Source organism: Equus caballus, chromosome 2 (assembly GCF_041296265.1).
Source record: "Equus caballus isolate H_3958 breed thoroughbred chromosome 2, TB-T2T, whole genome shotgun sequence".
Classification (NCBI taxonomy): Eukaryota; Metazoa; Chordata; class Mammalia; order Perissodactyla; family Equidae; genus Equus; species Equus caballus.
The window spans coordinates 58,893,389-58,918,056 of NC_091685.1; the positions used below are offsets into that span (position 1 = coordinate 58,893,389).

Genomic DNA, 24,668 nt, shown 5'->3' on the forward strand with positions numbered 1-24,668 from the left:
AGAGGAGGATTGGCAACAGATGTTAGCTCAGGGCCAACCTTCCTCATCAAAAAATAAATAAATACAATTTTCTTTTCTCTTCTTTCTTTCTCTCTTTTCCTTAATACATTCTCCTTTCATGGTCACCCTTTCCACATGTGTCTGTTTGTTTCTGCATTTGTCCTGCCAGAGATCGTAAAGTGTCATCCCCCTGACCCCAACATTTTCTTTCAACACAGCTCCACAAACTTGTTCTATCCTAAAATGTTGCCCTGTTTTTCCAAATTTTTTACTGTCAAAATTATATAGTTCACCTCCTTTCTACAAATGTACTTTAGGCAAGCTATTTTCTCCTCCTCCAGGGTGACGTAGTTTTCATCAGTTATCTGATACGTACCACATTCCCCACCAGATGGGCCTTTCATGGTGATGGCCATCACCCTGCAGAGGCTGGCTTAAATCTTAGCAGAGTCAAGCTTTTTCTACCACTACAACATCTCAGTTCTGTGTGGTGAGGGGTTTTTAGGTCCTGGTGGCCTTTCCATGTGCAGGAGGGTTTTCTGAAGACAGGGGAGCTGAATCTCTTTCTGGAGGCGCCCGTGGAGGGAGGCACTTCTCAACATCTTCCCGCACTTGCTCCTTCTTCGCTCCTCCTGTTGCCTTGCCTTATGTACGTCTTCTCTTTGGAGGCCAACCAAAGGCGTGGCAGAAGAAATTTCTCCACGACAGAACTGCACTGTAGCACGAATTCCGAAGACCCCTCCATGCTACATTCTGGACATTCCATGGCCTGGGAAGTCAGGCGGGTGGGGGATTTGTTTTCAGTACACTCACTATCTTTTCTCAAGATTCTGTTGCATCTCCTTCCATTTCTCTCCCCAAAGTGCTCCTCTGGGTAAAACTGGGACAAGCACAGACATGAGAAGGTGTTAGTAACTTTAGGGAGAAGGCAGGACTGGATCTGATCCTGCAATGATGGCTTCTTAGACAACTCAGCACAGAAAGGGGAGATATGTCTGGGCAGACGCAGGGTCTCCCAGGTATCCTCCAGCTCACGCAGTAAATTGTCAGCTCGACTTGCTTATACTTATGCAGGCTCTGAAGGTAATTTTAGTACTTATGCAAAGGCTCGAGGCTGCCTTTTAGCCAGTGCCTCTGCTTGATGACCGCTTCTCCTACCCTCATCACCACCTGGAAGCTCCACCCACTGCGCCTCCCTGGCCACCTGCACAGAAAGGTTGCACACTGTCTGTGCGTTCTGTGTCTGGCAACTACGGCGTTCAACCACCCTGAACTGGCAGAAGAGGAAAGAAGAACTAACAAATCCTCCTCGTTGAGAATTCATTCCAGCAGAATCACCAGGTCCCGGCACCCGGCGATGCCTTCCAGGTTCCCGCCCACGCGCAGCCCGCGGCTGCCAGCGCGGTATCTGCACAGCCTGGACTCTGTCAACTTTGATAAGAGCCGGGGTGTAATATGCGCAGCCGCAGTTCTCCGGCTCTGATTTCCCCTTGTGGCTTCTTCGTTCCTGTTGATAATTAAAGGAAGCTTTTCTTGCCATGCTGAAGGCTATATAAAATAAGTTAATAAGTAATAAAGCAGGTGGCGTGGAGCCAGGACTTGCTGCTTCTGGTATGTTCCCATCCCTGTGGTATGGTTAGGGAGGGAGAAGCTTGGCTCCTAGACTCAGCCTTTTGAATTGGATAGCTGGGAGAGTGAAAACTCAGCTTGGCACTCTGCTGAAAATGTAAGATGCGTAGAGAACATTCTGTGAGAGTGCTTGTGGGCCTTGACCTTTGAATGAGACTGGTCTCTCTTCCTATCTTCCCACCTAGTCTTCTCTTCTTTCAAACCCTCCATTTCTTCATACTCTTTGTCATTGTTGTCACTGCAGGGCTCACTCCTATTTTATTAAGTTTAAAATAAATGCAGTGGGGACTTGATCTCCGACTAGTATGTGTACTCAACCATCAAGTTCTTTCCTGCCTTTTCAAGGACGTATGTGGACCTACACTAAAGATGAGTACCTTGAAGAGTGCTATTTTGGTGTTCCTGTGTGTTTGTTCACTTAGCTCTCTTGAAATGGCTGTGGGGCATCTTCCTGTTCCTGGAGGCCTTGGATAAACTCTCTGTAATGAGGTGTAGGCTCCAGCACAGCCAAGAAGACTTACAGTGAAGTGTTTGTGCCTGGAGGAGCAGAGGTGGTGCTGAACCTGTTTTGATTGGTCACAGATGCTTTCCTTGCATTCAGTTTGCCTTTGGCACAAATAAAGAGAATAGCTGAGGCCATTATTTGGGTTAAAAAATATCCCTGTACTCAACTTCCCTGTCAAATAAGGGGTGATTTTGGTCGTGAATGAGCCAGGATGTCTGTTTCAATGAACGAGTGCAATCGATGCTCAAGACATGTATTTGCTTTTATCAGCTGTCCACATTGTTCTCTAGCCTTGAAAAGGCACAACACTCTAAAGGACTGGAAGGGCAGTTCCGGGAGCATCTCCCAGCAAAGCCTCTAAAGCAGCCCCTTTGAGCCTTCACAGCCCCCAGATCCACTGGCTTTTAAGAAGAGCACTAGCAAAATTACTTCTTGCACCCCTAACTGCTACCTCTGATTCTAAGGTCTATTCTGGAATTATCTATAGCTCATCTCTTGTTTCTGTCCTTGACATAAAGCTTCTGGTTCATACATTTCTCTCCATCCAGTCCTTGGTACTGACTTCATAGTTAACATTCAAAATCCTGCCAATAATTCTTTTTCCTTCCTGAATGCTGATATATCATTTCATATTTGCCTTGCATATACTGTCTCAGAGTTATTCTTGGTTGATTCAGAATTTCCCCTTGGTTTTCTACCCTAAGGTGGCTCCTGATTCCAGCTTTTCTTAAGGTTATTCACTGTAAAACTTGACTGCAGGGTAGGTGATGAAACAGTTACCACCACACATCTATTTGCTGACTCATCCTGGAATCCCAGCGATATAATTATGATAACTTCCATTGGAATTAATCAACCACATTCTATGACCAGAGGTGCCACAATGCACAACCACAGCAGACACAATTCACATGGAATGCCAGGTGAATGGTGCTTCCTAGACTTGTGCTATGTGAAGACTTGGATGAAAGCTTTGTCCTTGTAAACCAACTTGTTCTTCAGCCCCATGCAAATGCAAAATGCATTTGCAAAATAAAATGCAAAACTGTATTTTAGAAGAGTCTGGAAACTGGCATATTTAGTTACTGCAAGAATTTTTAAGATTAGACTCACTGTAGTTAACTGATATATTATTGTCTTCCATGTCTATACTCTAGGTAGAGGTAAAAGAGCCACATTCAGGCTGGTCATGCACCATATTATAAAAACAGATGTGCTCACATTACTTTCTTCCACATCATCCTAACACGCTTAGGCATCTCTATCCCTAGTTTTCTCCATTGTTCTCAACTTGGAACATTCCCTACTATTCAGAGTCTTTGTTTGTTTTTGGGCTAGTCAGTGTCCTTCCTAACAGACACTGAATTCTGAACGCCTCTTCTTTTTGCCCCAAACACATTTCTAGAAAGGTTTCTCTTGTTGGATTTCTTTGCTAATGGGCTTTGGCAATTTTGCAGAGTAGTTATACTTTCTCATGTAACTTCTGGAATTCTTTGTTGGAAGTTTGGGAGAGAGGAGCTGTTTTATTATCAAGAGGACCAGGGGTTGGACTAAGCTATAAACATGTTCTTCTTGTGCAGATGCATGAATATAACTTTGATGACTACTTTTTCTCTCTCTATTTGTTTACTGTTATCATGAGAGGATTGGACTATATAGCTCCAGCAATATCACTGATCAGTGACCGTGTCACATATGGTGATTTAGTACTTTTTGAGTGTCTAATATATGCAAAATTCCATGTTAGAACTATAGTAGCAAATAAGAGAGATCCACATCTCTTATGTCAAGGGAGATAAATATTTCACAATTAGTTACAAAATATTTCATTATGGTTCCCTTAAAGTACCTTGGGAGGGAAGAATAGTTGGCTGTAAGAGCTGATAAAAGGGGAACGAACTTGTCTTGGGGGCAAGGAGAGACTTCTTTGAGCTGGAGTTGAGATTTGAATATAGAGTAAGAATTAATTAGGCAAAGAGATGATGGTGATGAAGGAATTGGGCAGTAGAGGTGAGCTAGCATTAAATGCTCTGAGTAGAGCCTAAGGCATGTGAGGATCTTGAGGCTGGAAGAAAAATGCCATATTCAAGGCACTGAAAGACTAAGGTGGCAGATATACAGAGAGCTTGGGGAAGCATGGTGTAGGGTTCGGCAGAGGTCAGATCATGTTTGACTTTCTATATCATGTTAAGGATATTATCACAAGTCAGGATCCCCAAGAAACAGACTCTGAGGTGCAGATTAGCATGTAGGAAGTTTATTGGTGAGTAGTCTAGGGATCAAAATCTATAGGTAAGTGAAGAAACTAGGACTGGACAGAGAGATAAGTCGGACTATAATGCAGTCTCAAGAAACATATCAGTCCATTGTATATGGAGCTTAGAGGACCCTCCAGAGTTGTCACAGGTTTAGGTGAGAGGGCTGAGTCTTTACACTTTCTCAAAGACCAGTTGACCACCGGTTAAATGAGAACTGCCCTGGGGAAGAGTGTGTGGTCTTGGTTGAGATGGCTTTCTTTATCTGAGGGTAAGTCCTGGAGAGGGATTCAGCTGAAAGTTATCATCTGCTACACACCCAGCAGCTGGGGGAATGTATGCCTTGGACCTGAGTGCACATCATGGCAGCCACCACAGATATTTTTCTAAATCTGGTGAAAAACAATGTAAGGTTTTCTGCCTGGAATTAGTATCATATTTGTGTGAAAAGATTATATTCGCTATTGCATGGAGGATGGATTGGAAGGGTGGCAAGATGGGCTCCAGAGGGACTAGTTATGAGGCTATAGTGGAAACTCAGGCAGCAGATAACAATAGATTGGACAGGATGGTGGAAGAGGAGATGGAGGGGTACAAGTATTTGAGAGGCAATAGATCAGATATGGAAAAGGTGATCTGACAACAGATTGGTTGGGGGAAATTGAATGATAGAGAGATTCAAGGATAATCACAGAGTTCCTGGCTTGTAGTACTAGGCTGAGGGTGAGGCCATCACTGAGATTCTTCTATAGAAAAGGAGAGTAAATCTTGAATTCAGTTTAGGGTAAGTTAAACTGAGGTGCTTGTGAAACATTCAAACAGAGGAGGTAGTTGGATATAATTCTAGAGCTCAGAAAAGATGCCTGGGCTGTAGATGTGAATTTTAGAAATGTCATGGTATTTGAGACCTTGGGTTTAGATAAAAGATTGCCTAGAAAAGAGTATGGAGTAGAAAGTGAACCTAAAAATGCCCATGGACTAGCTGCCACGTTTCAAGATCAAGTGGACCAAGAGCTCCTAACTAAAACAGAAGAGGAGGAACCAGAAGGGTAGGAGGTAAGCTAGGATTGTGGAAAATCCTGGAAACGAGAAGGGGTCTCATTGAAGAGTGTGTCAAAGTGGCTTCTGTAGTAGGTAGGATGATAGCCATATTTTAGACACTTTTTATATTGTTATAAAATGCTATATTGTAAAAATGATGTAAATGTGTGTAAAAATATGCTTACTGTGTTTTTACGTTCCTTTTTAGGAAGGAGCTACTTTATCCAAGGTTTTGAATCTGTGGTCGTACATTACGTTCCTAATTAAAGAAATACTTTATCCTGATTCAAAGAAGGGAAGCTTTCTTTTCTGTTGTATCATATAGAGAAATGACTGGCGAAGACCTACCGAGCAACTACTCTGTTCCAGCGCTCGGCTACGGGCTGTTGCATATACAGAGGCCAAGGTAAGGTCTTTGCTCTCCAGAAGCTTAAAACCTAATTAAAGGAATAAGACCTGCCACTTCCTCAGATATGCCTTATTACCAAAATAAATGGTGCTATGGAGCAGTAGATGAGAGCAAAAATTGTGAGATGGGGAGATCAGGAAAGGCTTGGGCGCAGACGTTGAAGTGTTTGCTTGGTTCTGAAGGTTGGGTAGGGTCTGGATGGTGAAAAGATACTTCAGGTGAGGGTGGGATTTATGACAAGGTGGAGAGGGTGAAATATGCAAGACGCATTTAGGAGATTTTAATAATTGAGAAATATATAAACGTGGTGGTGCTTAAATACTGTTTGAAATAGCTGCTATATTCTAAATTCTTATCCAGTTTAAAGGCCTTTAAATATCTTGATAGTCAGTTTGCAACATCTTTTGAGATTCTAAAATTTTCTGATGAAATATTTTTTATTTGCTTTTCTTTTGACTTTTAATTGGTGTGTGCTTTACTTTGTGGTTTTAAATTTCAGATTGACCAACTTAGACATCAAACCTGGAGAGGTTTTCCCTGAAATACAGTCCAGTGACCTCACACATTGTGCTTCATTCTTTTATCCCAACGCCACCCAAAGAGAGCATAGCATGTATTTTCACCAATGAATTATAGACAACACGTTTGGTGATACTTTGGAATCAGAACGATCAGTTCTTTGAAGCATCCAAAAGCTGTGCTTATGCTCTTTCCACATTTATCTAGAATTGATAGACTGTAAAAAAGGGAAAATATGATCAGCACGTATATGTTGAACTAGTCAGCAGGCACAGCTCCACAGCATTATTTTTATGATAATTGAACTTATGTATTAAGTGGCAGATTGCTCTCTGGCTCTTTCCCAAACATATAATACTGAGTATATTTCACAGGTTTGTAATCTTCAAACCTAAACTGCTAAAAGCTTATCTCTTCATGCCTGCTATGATTGTGGTCAGTTCCAAAACTGAACAGCTCCAGGGGGCGCCACTGAAGTCCTGCTTTATGTGAATCCCACCTTCTACCTCCCTTACTGGTGCAGTGCGCAGCCCATGCCGTTTATACCAACGCCTCTTGCAGGTGGTGTAGCAGCTAAGAGGTGACGCCTGGTCTGTGGGCTTGTGACAGAAACAGTTATCTTCCCCAAAGCCACAGGACGAAGCCACAGTCCTGATAGCTAGCTCTGTATAGCATGGGCACAAGCCAATCTGCCTTCTCCAACGCTTGATTGATAGGTTAATTGGATAAAGAATATTCTAGGCTGAAATTTATTTTCCCAATGAATTTTAAAGGCAAAATTTTAATGAACTTTCTTCCAACATGCAGTATTGCTATTTAAAAGGCTAATATATTTTGATTCTTGATTCTTTGTTTATGATAAGTTTTAACTGTCTGGATAGTTTTAGGATCTTCTCTTTGTCCCTGATGCTATCAAATTTTCTAGATTTTGAGTTATTCTCTCTCTTGGGTTACACCTTTGTCTTGGTGGACAGCATTGCTCAGTAGCTTGGGAGGTAAATCATCCAACACATTCCATGTCTGAAAATATCTTTATTTTGGTTTCTAGTTTGTATTTTGGCTAGGTATAGAATTCTAGGTAAAGATTATTTGCCCTCAGAATTTTGAAGGAATTGGTTCATCGCCTCATAATTTTGACAGTTGCTGTTGAGAAGGCCATTGCCATTCTGATTTCTGTCCCTTCAAGTGATTTGTATTTTCTTTAGGAAATTTTTTTTTTCATCCTGAGAGTTCTGGATTTTCATAATTATATGCCAAGGTGTGACTATTTTAAAAGATATTTACATGTTGGACCCGTGGTAGGCGCTTTCACTCCAGAAACTCATGATCTGTATTTTTGTGAAAACTTTTGCATTAAAAATATGTTAATTAATTCTTCTTTATGGGAACCAAAATCTTTGGATTTTGAACATATTAGTCTGATTCTCAAAATTTCATAGTTCTTTAGTTTTCTCAGTCTTTTTGTCTTTTCTTTAAATATTTTGTCATCTCTTCCAGCTTTCTTATATTGAGTGTTTTATTTGTGCTCTCATACTTTTAATTTCCAAGAATTTTTCTTGTTCTTGGAATGTTCCTTTTAAAAAATAGCATCATGTTCTGGTTCATGGATTCAGTATCTTTTCTGATCTCTCAGAAGACATTAATGATAATTAATTGTTTTTCTTCTCTTTCCTTTAGGACCTTTTTATTTGTGTGTTTTGGTTGCTGTTCATCATGTTTCAGGTTCTCCTCAAATATCTGATGATCTTTGGCAGTATTTAATCTTTGAGAGTGAAATTCAGAAAAGGTAACCTCTGTGCAAGGCTGGATCAGGCTGTTTCATTGGGCTGGTCAGTTTACCTGGAAAGGGGCCTTTAGTCTGGCTGGGGCCTTATAAGCATGGCTATCTTTATTCTAGGAGTCAAATAGAGGATGGAACTGTGAGTCTCGCTGGCGTGTGAACTTTCCTGTCATCCGTTTGCAGGACTCTGGTCCTCAGCTGTGCCTGGCATTCCTTTAAACCAACATCCAGTCTTCTCCTGGTGGAGGGAAAGGAGCGGAGAAGGATATATTTCTATTTTCTTTGTCTTTGTAGGTTTTATGCCTTTTAAAAAACTCTTTACCTTGCTTTTGGTAGATATTTGAGAGACATTCACAGTTGACTTTTTTCTTTAATCTCCTGTGTTTAACCTGTGGCCAGTGGTGTCTTCTTTGGAGCCCAGGGCCTCCGGGCCCCTCAGACACTCTCCGGAGCCGTGAAGTAAATCTCGGACCTCCATATCACCGTGGCCACAGTGAATTCTACCAGAAGGTGATGGTCCCGAAGCTATCTCCACTATCTTGCAGAGTCTGCCTTCAGGCCTGGTGGTTTCTCACTCTTCCTGCAATCTCCAGTGCCCCTCCTCAGGGTCACCCAAACAGCACCCTCCCCTCTCCAGGGTTCTGTTTGGATTCCACAGCAAACAAAATCTGTGGTCTATGGGCCTAGGTCTATAGACCTTCCTGGTACCCTGGAAGATTCTGCCTACCACAAATGAAACTTCTGAGTCCAGCCAGTCCCTAACTTGCTTCTAATCTCTGTCACCATGTCACCTACAAATGCAGCCTCTCCAGTCTCCTGTCTTCCCACTTCCTCCTCTTCTCAGCCCTGTGCTTCCTCCTACGTCACCCTTCTCACTGCTGTCCCTGCTAACCATCTTTGTTAGAAACATCGTGGCAGCATCAAGAAGGCTTTCTTTAGTCTCTTTACAGAATTCTTTCTAATACCTTTCCATAACTTCACTTCACTTGACTGCATTTTTTAACTTTTGAGCCCCTCTTGCAATATTTTGTAATCCTTTTGACAATTTTTTGAGTTTATAACTTATTAAATTATTTTTGAATGGTATGTTATAAAGAAGTACTTTCAAGTAAAATGTTTTGCTTATGTCAGTGTACTATTAAAATTCATATTATAAATTTCATTAAAATGCAACTTTTGTATTGGATTCTTAAACCAAGAAAGAGAAAAACTGAAATTTGTATGTATAGTAAAGACTATTCATTATTACATATACATATTTAAATGTTTTATCATATGTACATATTAACTTTTTCTGCTTAAAAAATGAGGCATCCTCTTTATTTTACTGTACATCAAAACACATATATTTTAGCAACTAAATTGAAATTTAATCGTCTATTACATCATCAAGAAAGCACTTTCTGGTCTGATGTTCAGCATTATTTCACTTCCCATTTTAACTGAAACCTAGCTCTTCTTCTAAGGATGTCATCTTCTTGTAGCTCTCTTGAGTAGAGACAGTTGTTCCCTCATCTCACAGGGCATGAATATGCCGTCAATTTCTCCTTTCCTTTTGCCGATCTTACTACTGTTATTGTCTGAATTTCAGGCACTCTCCCTTGTTTGTTGAGGGTATTGTCATCTGGTTCACAGTTCTCTTTCGTCTTCAGCAGGGCTGTATGCTATGATGGATGAGTGCTGTCTTCAGGTGGTGGAGGGGAGCATTGTGTACCATATGTTTGACAATACCAGCCTGGACCAGCTCTGCCTCACCTCTGAAATCATCAACTCCAGTAGCCATTCTCTATGACTTCAGTCCTTTCTCTTGCCCCCAGTGCTCTGGGCTTGGATGCCACTATGATCTCCAGTCTCTCATTTCCTTCCTTTCTCTCAGTCCACAGGCCTTCTTCATAGCTTGACTTCTTCCCCATCTAGTCTAGACTTCCATTGCTTTATTTAACTATTATTTTTTTCTCACCATTTTCAACACTTTACTAGTGATAACAAAAGATAACATTTATTAAGCATGTTCTAGGATTAGGTATGTTACTAACCACTTTACATAGATAATCATATTTCATTAAAAAGAAAGCTCTATGGTTAGATACTACTATTATCTCCAAGCTACAGGGGAAGAAACTGACTGAAAAGATAAGATACCTTGCCTCTGGTTATGTAGCTGGAAAGAGTTGCACTGAGTTTCTGTGTAGCTCTAGAACCGCTACTCTTTTAAATCATTGTGCTAACACCTCAGTAGTTTCATCTTACCTGCCTCACAGTTGCCCCTTGGATCATTTTTGTCATCCCTTTTTCCACTCTTACATCAGGACTTCTGAGAACTGTTGGAGAAAAATCACAGCCCCTCCGTGGATTTGTGCCATGACAGAATCATGGTCTCCAAAATCACCGGGGCATTTCTTTGAATCCGTGCATCAGGTCAGAAAACTCTTTCCCTTCTTGCAGTGGCTATTCCAAATTTTCAGTATAACCTTCAGGTCCTTTACCTTCCTCCCATCTCGTTCGCTCTTAGCAAACAACTTTGACTCCTACCTCACTAAGAAAATCCTGACTATCAGGCATAAACTGCCTGAATTTCCTGCCTACACGCTGACAAATAGACTTATATCTGCAACACTTTAGTCTCTTTTCCTTCAGCCCAGAAAGACGATGCTTCTGTTTCAGATGAATTCTTCTGTCTGGACTCTACCTCACACTCTTCCATCTAGTCCAAGATAAGGATCATATCACACATTTCTTGCTTTTTCTTCTGTACTTTCTGTTTCTCCATCTCCACTGGCTCCTTCTCCTCACTCTGGTCCATAGCCTCCATTAGCAGGCTTGAGATATTCATTAATCATGGTCTTAGCAGGAAGCAGACAAGTCAATTTGAAAAGGGTTTAATAAAGAGAGTAATTGCAAAGCTATGAGCAGGCTGCAGGGAAACTGTAAGCACAGTGGACATGCAAGGCTGAGGGACAAAGGAACTGAGCACTTACTGGAACCCAGAAAAAGAGTCATGTGGCTAGGGTCAACTTAAGAGGAGTTGGTCAAGTGTCAGAACTAGTCCCAGTTGACGCTGTAGGAAGATTTCAGAGAAATAAATACCGCAACCTTATTCTTCTCCCTCCGGTTTCCTGCCAGAGCCTCCCATTGACCAAACACAACCAGAAGCTAGAGGACAAAAGATTCCTTATTATAATTATAACCCACGGAAATCAGCCTCTTAGAACACAGAGCAGGGTGGAGAAGGATAGAAAGTGGATCTAGAGGGGCAAAGAGAAGATAGAAATGTTGCATGGAATCGTTTTTTTCCTGGAACATCTTCACCCTAATTTTCATTGGAATGCTAATTTTAAAGAAGAAATGTCCTTTTAAAAATTTTAATTGTCACTATTTTATTTCTAGATGGTAGAATAAATTTCAAAAAATATATCATTGAGGAAAAGTTCTGAGTTCTACAGTTCTCTGTTCCATCATTCTAAGTGTCCATTTCTATGTGTCTTGAATGTAGTAGGTGCCAATAAATGACTGATTGAATTTGTTTTAGCTGCGCTACACATCATTCTCTATTTGCTTGTGTTTCTGTTGCCTGGTAACTTTCAAAGGCTTTGTTCTATAAAAAGGAAAGGTGAGAGAAAAAGCACAAACAAAAATACTCAGGTTTTTCCCCCCCAAGTATCACAAAGTAAAAAGCAAAACAGAACAAAACATGGAGCGGTGTGACACACTGTGGAGAAAGACTAATTTTAAGGTAAGGAAGAAGGCTTCCCCATCAGGCCTGGCTTTGGTTAAGCCCTGGTGCATCATGGCCAAACTGTATGTGGCCAGGGCAGGCCGAAGGGAAGCCCCCATTTCAGGACTGACTGGCCCCGCACCTGCACAAACACCCTTTAAGAAAGGGTGCAGTTACATCTGGCAGCCGGCCCCCTATTGCTCTTTCATCAGGGCTTTCTCTTGCTTTTCTCCATTTATCCAACATGTATCTTGGCTAGTGTATTCCTGAAGCAGAGGAATCTGTGGCTTTCCTGGGAGCATGATGTTGAAGAGCGCGGGTGTGGGCTTCCTGGAGTTGACAGAGTGTCCCGGCTTGCTCGGAAACACTGAAGACCCGAATATCCCTTGGGTCTGTCTGAAGGTTCGCACAGCTTTCTTATGTTTGGGGCAGGGTGCATCACCACCAATTATTTTGTCATCATTATGTCCTGAAACGGTAAACTTTTGCCATGTGGGCATATAAACAAAATATGGGGATACACTGGTGGGTGTAGCCTGAGGAGAGGGTGATATGCAAATCTTGGCTTTATCTTGAAATCAGGAGAGCCTTAAGAAAACTCCACTATCTTCTGAGGAAATTTAAATCATTTGTGCTTACTTTTCAGGCTCCATTTTCCCTTCCAATTTTCTATTTTTCTTTATAATTCCACTTAAAAACGTCTCCTGCCATCAGGCATGAAATAGGACAGGTCCACATCTGGTTACCATCGTTTGATGCCTAGACATCTATTCCAGTCTGTAGGCTAAGTGGGTTTCAAATGGCCAAACAATCTTACAGAAGCTTTTCACTGTTACAAGAAATTATATTGGTTGTATGCCACCAGGTGAACAGCGGAGCTGGAACCAGATTAAATGCACAACGATTGGAAAATTGAATAAGGCAGGAATGTTCTCCTCATAGGCTGTCTCATTTCCATATAATTAAAAACTTGACATTGCATATACATTGGAATTAAAGTAAGACCATTTTCAAGTAAAGCTTTTAGTCCTTATCATTATTTTATGACCATCTTCACTATGTTCATTCTCTCCACAAATATTTACTGAGGACATTTTAAGTGCCAGGTCTTGTTTTAGATTCTGAGATGACCACGGGGAACACCAGGCAACACCTGAATTCATGGAGCGTCCATTCGAGTGAGGCAGAGATGCGTGTGGTAGACTACCTGGCGGAGATAAGGTCTATTAGGAAAAGTAAAGCAGTGTGAGGGGAGACGGGGCTGCGTTGAAGCTCCTGTAGTCAAGGCCTTTCTGAGGAGGAAACTTTTAGTGAAAATCTGGATGCTGTGAGGGAGTGAGCCAAGAGACTACTAAGGAAAGAATATTGCACAAATTAAACTCTACAATCTATATGTGTATGCATGCTTATGGCTACCCATTTGAAGCAAGTGATAAACAAGTGCCTATCTAGATGATATACATTATATCTATCGTGATGGTTAATTGTGTGCGTCAACTTGACTGTTCACGAGGGTGCCTAGATTAAATATTATTTCTGGGTATGTCTGTGAGGATGTCTCTGGATGAGATTAGCATTTCAATGGGTGGACTCAGTAAAGCAGATTGCCCTCCCCAATGTGGATGGGTGGGCCTCATCCAATCCATTAAAAGCCTGAATAGAACAAAAGGCAGAGAGGGAGGAATTCACTCCTTTTTTTCTGCTCACTGCGTGAGCTGGGACAGCTCATCTCATCTCCAGCCCTCGGACTGGGATTCACACCATTGACTCTCCTGGTTCTTAGGCGTTTGGATTCAGGCTGAATTATACCACCAGCTTTCCTGGGTCTCCAGCTTGCAGATGGCAGATCCTGGGACTTAGCTTCCGTGATTGAACGAATAATTCGGCGTGATTAATCTGCTTTATATGTACATAAAAATCCACACATAAAATGCACATATATAAATGCATATATAAATATTTTGTTTCTCTGGAGAACCCTGACTAATACTTTATCTTTCTTTCTCTCTATGTATCTCCAGATCTATCTATCAATTATCTGTTTCTATCTATGTTTCTATCTATGCCTCTATAATCTATCTATCCATCCGTCTATCATCTATCTATCATCTACGTATCTCTATATCTTATCTATCATCCATCATTTACATATCTCTATATCTATTCTATCTATCAATCTATCTATCTATCTATCTATCATCTATCTATCAAAAGTATGTTGCTATACTTTTTTGAGTTTCTGCTTGTTTGAGTGCCTGGTGACCTGGATGGACATTCAGCCCAGATGATGGTGCAAGGATATTCATATCATTTATTGGATCACGCAGCAGAGACTCAGGAATGATCTGAAGCAGCAACCAGGGACTAAGAAGCTTCAACGATGAAGGAGTAAGAGAATGCTACTCTTTGTGCCTGCGCTGGAGTGGTTGGAATGGCTACAGTGGTCAAGTTCCATGCATCAGTTGTACTAACAGCTTTCTGAGAAGCATAGTATTCTTTACACAGTAACATTAGACTTGCTAGTCCGGCGTTCGAGCTCTCCAATGGGTCTTGCCCTTGTGTGGTTGGCAATCTGTGTTGGTTCTGAGAGATGCACTCAGCAACAAAGGTGGGGAGGTGAGGGCAAATCTGGAGGTGTCAGTAGACAAGTTTGACTGGAATAGAGGTTTTGAAGAGAAGAAGAGTGAGAGAAAGTATTAGGAATGCAGGTTAAATTGTAGAGGGCCTTAAACATTGTACTTTAAGCAAGACTTTATAGATGAATAAGCCTTAGTTACCTCATCTCTAAAATGGGGATAATAATGCATGTCTCATAGTGTGAGAATGAGGTGACATAATACATATAAAATGTTTAGCATTAAATTGGACTCATATTAAGTGCTTAATAAAGAGTAACTGCTACTATGATAATGAAAGTGGTGTTTAAGGGTGATTAATGTGGTAATAGTGTGTAGGATTAATTGGAGAAGGGAAGTAGTGGAATAGGGAGCCCAGTTACAAGGTTGTTTTAACAGTCTAGGCATAAATATAGTGCTGAGGAGGCTGGGAGAGGAGGGACTCATGAGAAATCACATGAAGGAAGAATTAAGATGCCTTGGAGCCTGCCTGGGAACACGCCATAAAGAATTGGAGAACTTAAATATAACTGGGATTTGGGCCTGGGTGATGGGGAGAGTGATGGGCAGTTCAAAGTATGGAACTGGTATTGACTAGAATTGTTAAATGACAATTCATGTAGAAGGAGTGGGCTGTGAGAGAGCCCATGGCTAGATCAGGGGTCACACTGAAGGAAGGAGGATGGGGAGAGTCAAATAAAAGTTGAACGCTGAAAATAGACAAGCCCTGAGGAGAACTGCCCAGTAATAAGGCCTGATGGTCCAGGAGAGACTAGTATCAAGGACAAGCTGCCTAGTCAGCTGTGTTAACTGAAGTAGAGTCCAGGAATTAAACAGATTCCTTTCTCCTTCTATTCCTTCCTTCCCTTCCTCTCTCAGTTAAAGAGTGGGCTAGGTCTTGTGTCTGGTACTGGGGGTATAAAGTTAAATAAGTGAGATTCTTGCTCTTAAAAGTTCACTATCCAAAGTGAGTTAGAAAGAAGTCTGAGTATAAATGTAGAGAGTAGGTTCAATAAATGAGGTCTGGTTATATTGAATTAAGACAGAAAGAATTTAACCAAAAAAGTAGGGATCTTTTCTTGTCTTCCTGGAGATCCAGGAAGTATTAGATAAGGAGATTTAGGAGTTTTTATTATTATTATTTTTTAATCTATAGGTGATATGAGTGTATTTTAATCTGTAAGTGATATGAGTATATTTTAATCTATAGGTGATATGAGTGGATTTTTATCTGTAGGTGATATGAGTGGATTTTCATCTGTAGATGATATGAGTGGATTTTGCTCCAGATCAGCCCCGTCAAGTGACAAGTATGTGGGCTCTGATGGTAGAAGGTTGATTTTGATTTTCACTTCAAGAATATTGAGTTTGAAATGATCCCTCTCTTGATATATATGGCAAGATTTCATACCTTACTTCTCTTTCTGAATTCAATAGCCCCAACTTTATCCTTCTCTGATGATGCACCATTAGGTCCATCATTCTCTGAGTATGATCCCTGTTGCTGCAGCAGCAACCCGACCTGGGCATTGGTTAGGAATGCTTATTCTCAGGTCCCATCCCAGACCTACTGAAATAGAAGTTCTGGAGCTGGGGCCCAGCCATCTGCATTTTCAGGAGTCATCCGAGTGATTCTGAGGGCAGCTACAGTTTAAGAACCGCTGCTTAGGTTCCTAGCATGGAGCCTTGCATTTAGCAGGTAATCAATAACAGCTGTTGAATCAAATTAGTAATATCTGATACTTTTTTCCACAGCTACCCAGAGGTGGTAACAGACTCTCAGGATGAAATACTCTGTAAGGTTCTCTTAGAAAGTGGACGAAGCACAGATTTTTTGTCCTTTTCTTGCCTGGCCTGATTTTCCTTCCTCAACTCAGCAGTTGTCATATTGAACTTAGTATTCTGTGTGAGACCCAGCTTTGAGTTTGGGGATAGCTACACTCTCTGCTTATTATGCTACAGTGAAGAAGACAACGGAAGAGAATCGTGGGCGGCCATCTTTTCCCGTCCTTCCATCTCTAGGTTTTCTACGGAGTCAGAGACAGGAGCACCCCTGTGTGGTGGAGCCTCACCCCCAGGCCACATGACAGTATCGATCCTGTTGATTTATGCGATCTTTTGGAACTTCCCCTCTCTCAGCTTCCTCCCTGACCTCTGCTCTCTACTTTTTGCAAGCATTTTTTTCTATTTTCATTTCCTGTCCCAACTCTCTGTTCTCTCTGTTTTGTTGATTTCAACCACTTCCGTGGCTCCATCTAGTATTTCTAAGGGAATTTCTCCTAAATGTATCTCTCAAAAACAGGTCTTCATCAGAACACTAAATCTCTACTTCTAACTGTCCTCTGGAATCTCCATATGGGCAGCTTACTGGTACCTTAAACTTAACCTGCCTGAACAAAATTCCTCAATTTCTTCCATCATTCAACATTTTTTTCCAACTTCTCCATTCCTGTTCAGAGTGCCTTTTTCTTCCTAGTCACACTTCAAATACTAGACTCCTTCTTAATGCGCAGGATCAAGGTGAAGGCAGGATTAAGGCAGCGGCGGCCGGGAGCATCTTCTGGTGGTTCCCTCCCAGTGTGCCCTGTGTTTGCTCGCTCCCTGCTTTCTGGGTTAGCCCTTCACTATCTCTCCCCTCAGCTACTGCAGTAGCCTTCTAACTACTTTTTTCTCTGTGAGAGACGAAGAAACTGTGAGGAATTGCCCTTAGCTTTTCTTTCTCATTTTAAATTCCCAAATCATTATTAAATATGTGGGGAAAATCATCTTGCTCTGCAGTTGTGTAATAAAGCTCTTTGTGGCAGCTTGTTCAGCGTGGGCTTGAGAGCATAAACAAATGGAGGTCATTTTGCCTTCTGGGGGGTTATTTGTAATATCCAAGATTTTTCAGTTCCTGCTCATTTCCCTTGCTTCTTGCTTCAGAAGTTCCTCACAGCTAAACCCATTGATGGCTTCCACAAAACATAAATCCCAGAAAAGCATGCATAATTTATTCATAGGAGAGACCCTTAGATCTTCAATCAAAACATAGGTAATAATGGATTAGACACATTCTAACACATGCTATTACCTGGCTTTGCACACCATGTGGAAACAGCAAATTAGATTTCTGAAAGGAGAGAGGACTGCTGATAATGCCAGGATTTGCTGACATTAAGAATGACCTTTCAGAATGAGCAAGGGAAAGAAAGAAAAGGAATCACTATATTTTTAAAGTATTTTACATTCATTTTTCAGTTAATCCTGACAACAACTCTTATTTAACAGATGAGGAAGGAGACTCAGAAATGTTTAGTAACTCACTCAAGTTATATTTCTGCAAGAATTAGAGATTCTAACTTGAGTGTGTTGGACCCCCCAAAGCCAATTTTCTCTATATTACACCAGCATTTTCCAAAATGATTCCATGGAATATGAGTTCGTTGGAATGATGACAGGTGTTCTGTTTAAATTGTTGATCAAATTACAGAACAGTGTCAATACTTCCCCTTTATAGTTGACTTCTCCCTACTCCAGCCTCTGACAACCATTAATCTCCTCTCCCTTCCTATAGTTTTGGCTTTTCCAGCTGTCATATAAGTGGAATCGTATGGTATGTTGCCTTTTGACTTATCCCTTCTTTCACCTGGCAAGATGCATTTGAGATTCATCACGTTGCGTGTATCAACGCTTTGTTCCTTTTTATTGCTAAATAGTATTTCATTGTATGGATATACTTAGAAGACATCTAGGTGGTTTCTAGTTTTTCTAGTTTCTAGTGAATAAAGCTGCTGTGAATAATGCATACAGGTTTTTGGGGTAAATCTAAATTTTAAATTCTTTTGGGTGGGATTGCTAGAAAGCGGAGGAGTCTGAAAGTAAATGCAAATCTCTGTACATCGTCAGCTCCCAGTGGTTCTCTGTTTTCTTGCTGGCCCACAATTGACCTTAACCTTGACAACTTGGTCTGAATTTTTCTTAAATAAGTCTGGCTGCATCTGCCCTGTACAGAGGGCTACAGTTCTGTCTCTCTTTGCAAATGCCTTTCAGGTGCCCGTCTTTCCTTAGATTTCTGGCTAATTGGTTGCCCTAAAACCTCAGCTGTCTGATGGGATCATGAAAATTGGTGAATTTGCCATTTGTTTGGCTTTTTTTGTTGCTGACATTGTTCAAGGTTGAAAGCAATACTCTTTGCAGCTTTTCATATCTCAAGCTGAAACAAATCCCAAGCTGGAATTCTATTTATTCACTTTTTTAAAAAACCCTAATATAAGTAATGGTTTTGAATAGATCCAAGTGATTCCAAAAACTGGTGCAGTTTACTTCTAATATTGTTGATAGGTGGGTTTATGTGTATGTGGGAAATTTCTTCAAAAGCAATTTTCTCATCTGTAAACATGGAGAGTCAATCTCCATGGACTCCAAGTTCTCATGTATATCTAATATCATCTGCACGTATGTCCTATAAAGAGAGGCTTGACACTCTTTGGCTGATTCCATCCCAAAGTACGTTTCCTTAGATCTAATGAATGTTAGTCTTAAATTAGTCTCGTGTGTGTGTGTGTACACATGTGCGTGTGTGTGTGTGTGAGAGAGAGAAAGAAAATGAATGGTTGATATGTAGAAATTAGCATTTTCCTGTCTGCTCCAAGCCATGAAAAGGAGATACTTTTGGGTGCTCATTCATTCAGCTGTACCTTCCTCACTCCCTCATCTTTGCTGTCATCATCTACTCACTTCCTGATCACTATAGCATGTCCACTGGGGCCTTGGAGTGGGCAGTCTTGCAATAAATCCCAAAGTTTGCCATCATCTAAATTATCCAATACCCCAGTCTCTGAGAATTACTGGAGCTAAATCACCAAAATGGTGCCTGCACGAATACGTGCTTTCAAACGTGACCTCAGGGCTCAGACCTCCCCTAAAAACCCTTTTATGTTCCCCTAGCCTGTTAAACTCAGAGGATACTCCAAAATGTTAACCCCCTCTTTAAAATATTTAGACCGCTGTCCAACCACTCATTCCGCTGACGACCTCACTGCCTGTTGAGCGGAGAGAGAAAGCCATGCAGCAGGATTTGTGACTATTTTCCAGTGCTCCTCAGTGTCTTTTTGTACATTTGTCCCAACCTCCTCTTTTGTTTTACTTGAAGACGTTTCTGTTCCAATCTAAGGTTGATCCTTCTCTCAAAACCCAGCAATTTCCATCTAAAATTTCAAATCAACTGTCAGTTTTGACAAAAAAAAAAGCAGCTTGTTGAGATTTGGGCTGGGAATTATTAAATCTATAGAGATATTCACATTAATTATTAAATTAATAATTATTGACATATCTGGTAATATTTCCTGTTTGAAGGTCATTTTCTCTGATACTAATATAGTGACTCCAGCTTTCTTTTGATTAGTATTTGCTCCCCTTTTCTTTTAGTCTATCTGTATTTTATATTTAAAGTGAAATTCTTCCAGACAATGTATACTTGGGTTTTGCTTTTTCATCCTGCCTGAAAATCAGTATACTTAAAATGCAGTGTTTAGAACATTTATATTAATGCAATTATTGGTGGGATTTGGTTTATATTGATCATCTTACTATTTGTTTCATCTTTTTTTGTCCCATTTTCCTTTTTCCCTCCCTTCATTTGGAATAACTCAGTATTTCATATGATTTCATTTTATCTCCACTATTGACTATTTCGTGATACTTCTTGTTTTATTTTATTTTATTTTTTTCTTAAAGATTGGCACCTGAACTAGCAACTGTTGCCAATCATCTTCTTTTTTTTCCCCCTGCTTTTTCTCCCCAAATCCCCCCAGTTTATAGTTGTGTATATGTTTTTTTAGTTGTAGGTCCTTCTAGTTGTGGCATGTGGGACTCAGCCTCAACACGGCCTGATGAGTGATGCCATGTGCACACCCAGGATCCGAACCAGTGAAACTGTGGGCTGCCAAAGCAGGGTGCGCAAACTTAACCACTCAGCCACAGGGCTGGCCCCTTATTTTATTTTGTGAGTGACTGTTGTAAGGTTTACAATATGAATCTTTAACTTATCACAATCTACCATTTCATGTGTAATATAAGACCCTTACAATATATATTTTCATTTCTTCCATTCTGTCCTTTGACTTGTACAAAGTTTAAGTGAAGATTTGGTTTAGAGTCATTTCCACTTCACCAGTTGGAAAGGCATACTGTGATGGACACCAGGGTACTAAGCCAAAGACCCAATCCCCGAGGCGTTTAGTTGAGAATATAACATGTATTTAAATGGGGAGTATTGTAATAGGGCAAAGAAATATATGTGGTAAAAGTCTAATGGCCAGAACAGATACCAACAGATACCCAGATAACATAAACTGAGGAGAGATGAGCGTGGATCGAGGAGGCCAAGAAAGACTCCATCAAGAAGATGGAACTCAAAGGAAGATTTACCAAAAGAAAGATTTTATTAATTGAACAAGAGTGAATGAGATGGTGACTCTGCAATTTGGTAGAAGTAGTCAGGTGAAAATGAGCTTGAGTAGAATGAGGAATTCAAGCTGTAAACAAAAGAATATAAATTTGAAGAGGTTGGCATATAATTTTCTAAAATTAAGCACAGTATTTTTTTGCAGAACAGTATTTCATTATTTTACAAACTGTGTTTCTGTAACTTTGTCCCTTTATGCTATTCCGTCCCACTATTTTAGGCAACAGGGACTTGTTATATCGCTTTCCAAAAGCAGCTCTCCTTTCATAAACTTTGTGTCTAATAACTGTTTGTTAAATGAATTACCGAAGTGAGGAAAGCAGAGCTGGGAGGCAGAGAATTTAATAAGTGGTGGAGAAAGTAATAATGAGTCTAGTAACGAATATCACTTTTAGTCTTGAGAAATATTTGCTTGGGAAGGAAAAACTCACATTTCTTAGTTTCGTTCTCTCTTCCACCAGTCCCTCTGCTGTGCTGCAGCTTAGTTAGATTTAGCTCTTTTTTAAATATATCTCTAATTCATCTCTCATGTCATAACCTGTACTGCTTCTTACGCCTTAATTAATATTTCAATGATCCACTCAGTGACCTCACTTCAAAGTTGTTGCCTGAACCCAGATGTGGGGGTGGCCTATCACCTCTTTGATGGAGTCATCTGAGTGGTTGTGCAGGTATTCCACTCGTCCTTTGCTATTTCTCAAGGCACTTCTCAAGGGGGACTTTTTCTCAAAAGGATAATTCTCACGGATGCATGCACACTATTCTTCAGTCAATAGTGTATTGATTCCATATAGTCAACGATACGTGAACAAATTTCTGTATGATTGCTAACATGGCACTATGACGCTTACTCCCACTGTCACCACCTCTAGCAGTACACAGCCACTGTCACAAACCAGTGCTGTCACCAACACGACTTCCATTTCCCTTACTGCTATCACTATTGGCTATTCTGCTCAGCACTGTGGAAGGCATTGTCTCTACATCATTTCCAATCATCCAAGAGTCCTGCATTGTTGTTCTCATGCTACGTGAACACACCGATTCCACAAAAATTAGGAACTTATCCAAAGTTAGTGATCAACAAGGCCAGGAATTAAGCCTATATTTGTCTGAGTCAAAGCTAAAGATCTTTCAACCATCCCAAACAGCCTATCAAGCAACCTCTGTTAGTTTAACAATTAATTTCCAATGCCTCCTTTGGATGCCCACAGTGCCTGTGCCTATCAACTTATTGTTGGTATGTTCACAAATGTTTTCTGATTGTCTTAACGATTTTCTTTTCTTTCTTATTCTTTTCCTTCCTTTCTTTTTCACTCCAAGTTAAATGTGCAATCCATGATCTGGAGCCTCTGTAGCATTTGGTCATCAATCCAGTGAACATTGCTTTTATTTTAAAAATGCTGTTTAAGTGCTGTTTAGCACTATTTTCAATGTGAGGGCATCTCATAATAATGAAAATTTGGCGCTTAAGTAGCTTAATGTTCTTAAAAGTGGTGGCATATGGCAAATCTAGTTTGAGTAATTAGGGGGAAGGAGATATGATGGAGCATGATGGTAAAGGTTGCTAATTTATTTTAAACATGTTCACATGGAAACATTTCCACACAAATAAATTGCCAATAGCATCTTGTGGGGGATCATAATTGGCCACCCCAAAATGTGTCTCTTTGACTTGATTATTTTTTAAAAAATTTTTTTGGTGAGGAAGATTGGCCCTGAGCTAACATCTGTTGCCAGTCTTCCTCTTTTTGCTTGAGGAAGATTGTCGCTGAGCTAGCATCTGTGCCATTTTCCTTGATTTTGTATGTGGGATGCCACCACAGCATGGCTTGATGAGTGGTGTGTAGGTCCACGCCTGGGATCTGAACCGGCAAACCCCAGGCTGCCGAAGTGGAGTGCACAAACTTAACCACTGCACCACTGGGCCAGCCCCTGGCTTGATTCTTTTAAAAAACAAAAGACTCTAAAAGAAACTTTGACCTTCCCCCTAAGTGCCTAAAAGATTTGAGATAGAAGGCCTGATCCAGGAAGGAGCTAATACCATAAGGTAACTACAGTATAATATAAACTGGGTGTCATGGACAAGGAGGAACCTAACAAGGGCTTTTCAATCAAAGTCCTCTCCATCTCTCATTGTCTTTACAAGGCATGATCAATATTTGTTTATTAAATGTTTGCTTTTCCATCTCCATGTGAATTGCTTTTCTCCTCTTTGAAGTCTCAAACCCCCCCCCCCCCCCAACATCCTCCTTTGTCTTTAGCTGAACATGGTATTTAACATGGTGGCTTCAGCCATTTTGGTGAATTACTCAGATTTCTTGGGCTTCTCCCATGTATAGATGTTATGCAACTTTCTTTGATTTTCTCCCGTTAGTCTGTCTCATGTCAGTTTAAGTCTTAGAGTAGCCAGAAGGACCTAGAGGGTAGAGGAATAGTCCCCCCTCCCCTGCTCTGCTCTCAGGTTTGCCATATCTGTGTTTCTTATGAAACATAAAAAGTTCTGCCGCTGTTGGCTTTAATTATTTCATGCTCTGCCACCTTAGCCCCTACTCCAAACTCCAAATCATATTCATTTTCTGTGATTCCTAACCTCTAGGATTTCTATCTTGTCTTGCTATGCTTCAAATTTTTAGTCCTGCCCTCATCAAACGAGCAGACACTATTCGTTGGTCTTATTCTTCTTATTGCTGGCAGGGTTGCAAGCTTAGCTCTATCTCAGCAAAGAGGGAATGGACCTTGATTAGCTTTAATCAGTCATATGTAATTTCATTGCCCTCAACGGCTAATGATTGAAGCATTGACGTTTAATGTAATTTTGGCTAGTGAGACAGGAAGGGAGGTCTGTTGAAGGACTTTGGGCAAGCGTTTTCTCACTGGTAACTATTCACACTGGAGTAACTATTTCTCTTTTCTTCTATCCCTTGATATTTTTGTGACTCCTGTTATGCAGGGAACTGCAGCAGCCATCTTGTGATGAGGAGGAACAAATATAAAGTTGGAAGAAAACAGGTCTAGGATGCGATGCTGGAAGATGGGATGAAACTGGGTCCCTAGTAATGTTTTTGAACAACTGCATTAATAAATTCCAAAGCTGAAATTTAATACTTATGTAAGATAGTAATAATACCAGGTTGAAAATTTCTTGGCATTAATAAGCTAACAAAATTCAGGAAGCGGTCAGTTTTTCTTTTTCCTCTTTTTCACAGCAGTACTTGTCAGAGATTGGGAAACCAGTAGATAAGTGAGGAAGAGGCCCATCAAGTGGGAAGAGGTGGAGAGATTACTTTATAGTTACATATTAGGATATGAATATCAGCAATCATTTTTTTGTTCTTACTATACTGAATTTCCAATGCATGCGTTACTATTAAATGTGATCTAATTATCCTGCTTTTATTATTCTCTTGCGTATAGACATCTCTAGAGGGGAAATGTGGCGGTCAAGTTTTCTGCTGACCTCAAGGTCTTCCGTGAAGTGCTTTAGACTGCCAGCCACACCAACTCAGCTGTATCTGCTTTGTCAAAGGAGGTCGTTGGAAGAGCCACAGTTGTAGAGCTGGTTTTATGATTCTTTGAGACAGAATCCCACATTCAAGCTTAAGTTGTTTTGGAGAGAATAAACAAGAATGGCATATATAAGGCTTATTGACTCTCAGAATTTTAACAAATAAACTGACTTGCCAAATCATGAAATCCTGTAAGTGACTAATGTTAAATAATAATAATAACTAAATAAATAATTGAAACCATTA

General features: G+C 40.5%; 1 long non-coding RNA gene across 1 annotated transcript; it reads left to right on the top strand.

Annotated features, from left to right (window-relative positions):
- Positions 1 to 1,202: 1,202 nt before the first annotated feature.
- On the top strand, positions 1,203 to 24,668 carry LOC138923263 (uncharacterized). Its single transcript, XR_011436654.1, has 3 exons — positions 1,203 to 1,611; positions 5,639 to 5,836; positions 24,331 to 24,668. It is a non-coding gene; the product is annotated as an uncharacterized lncRNA (long non-coding RNA).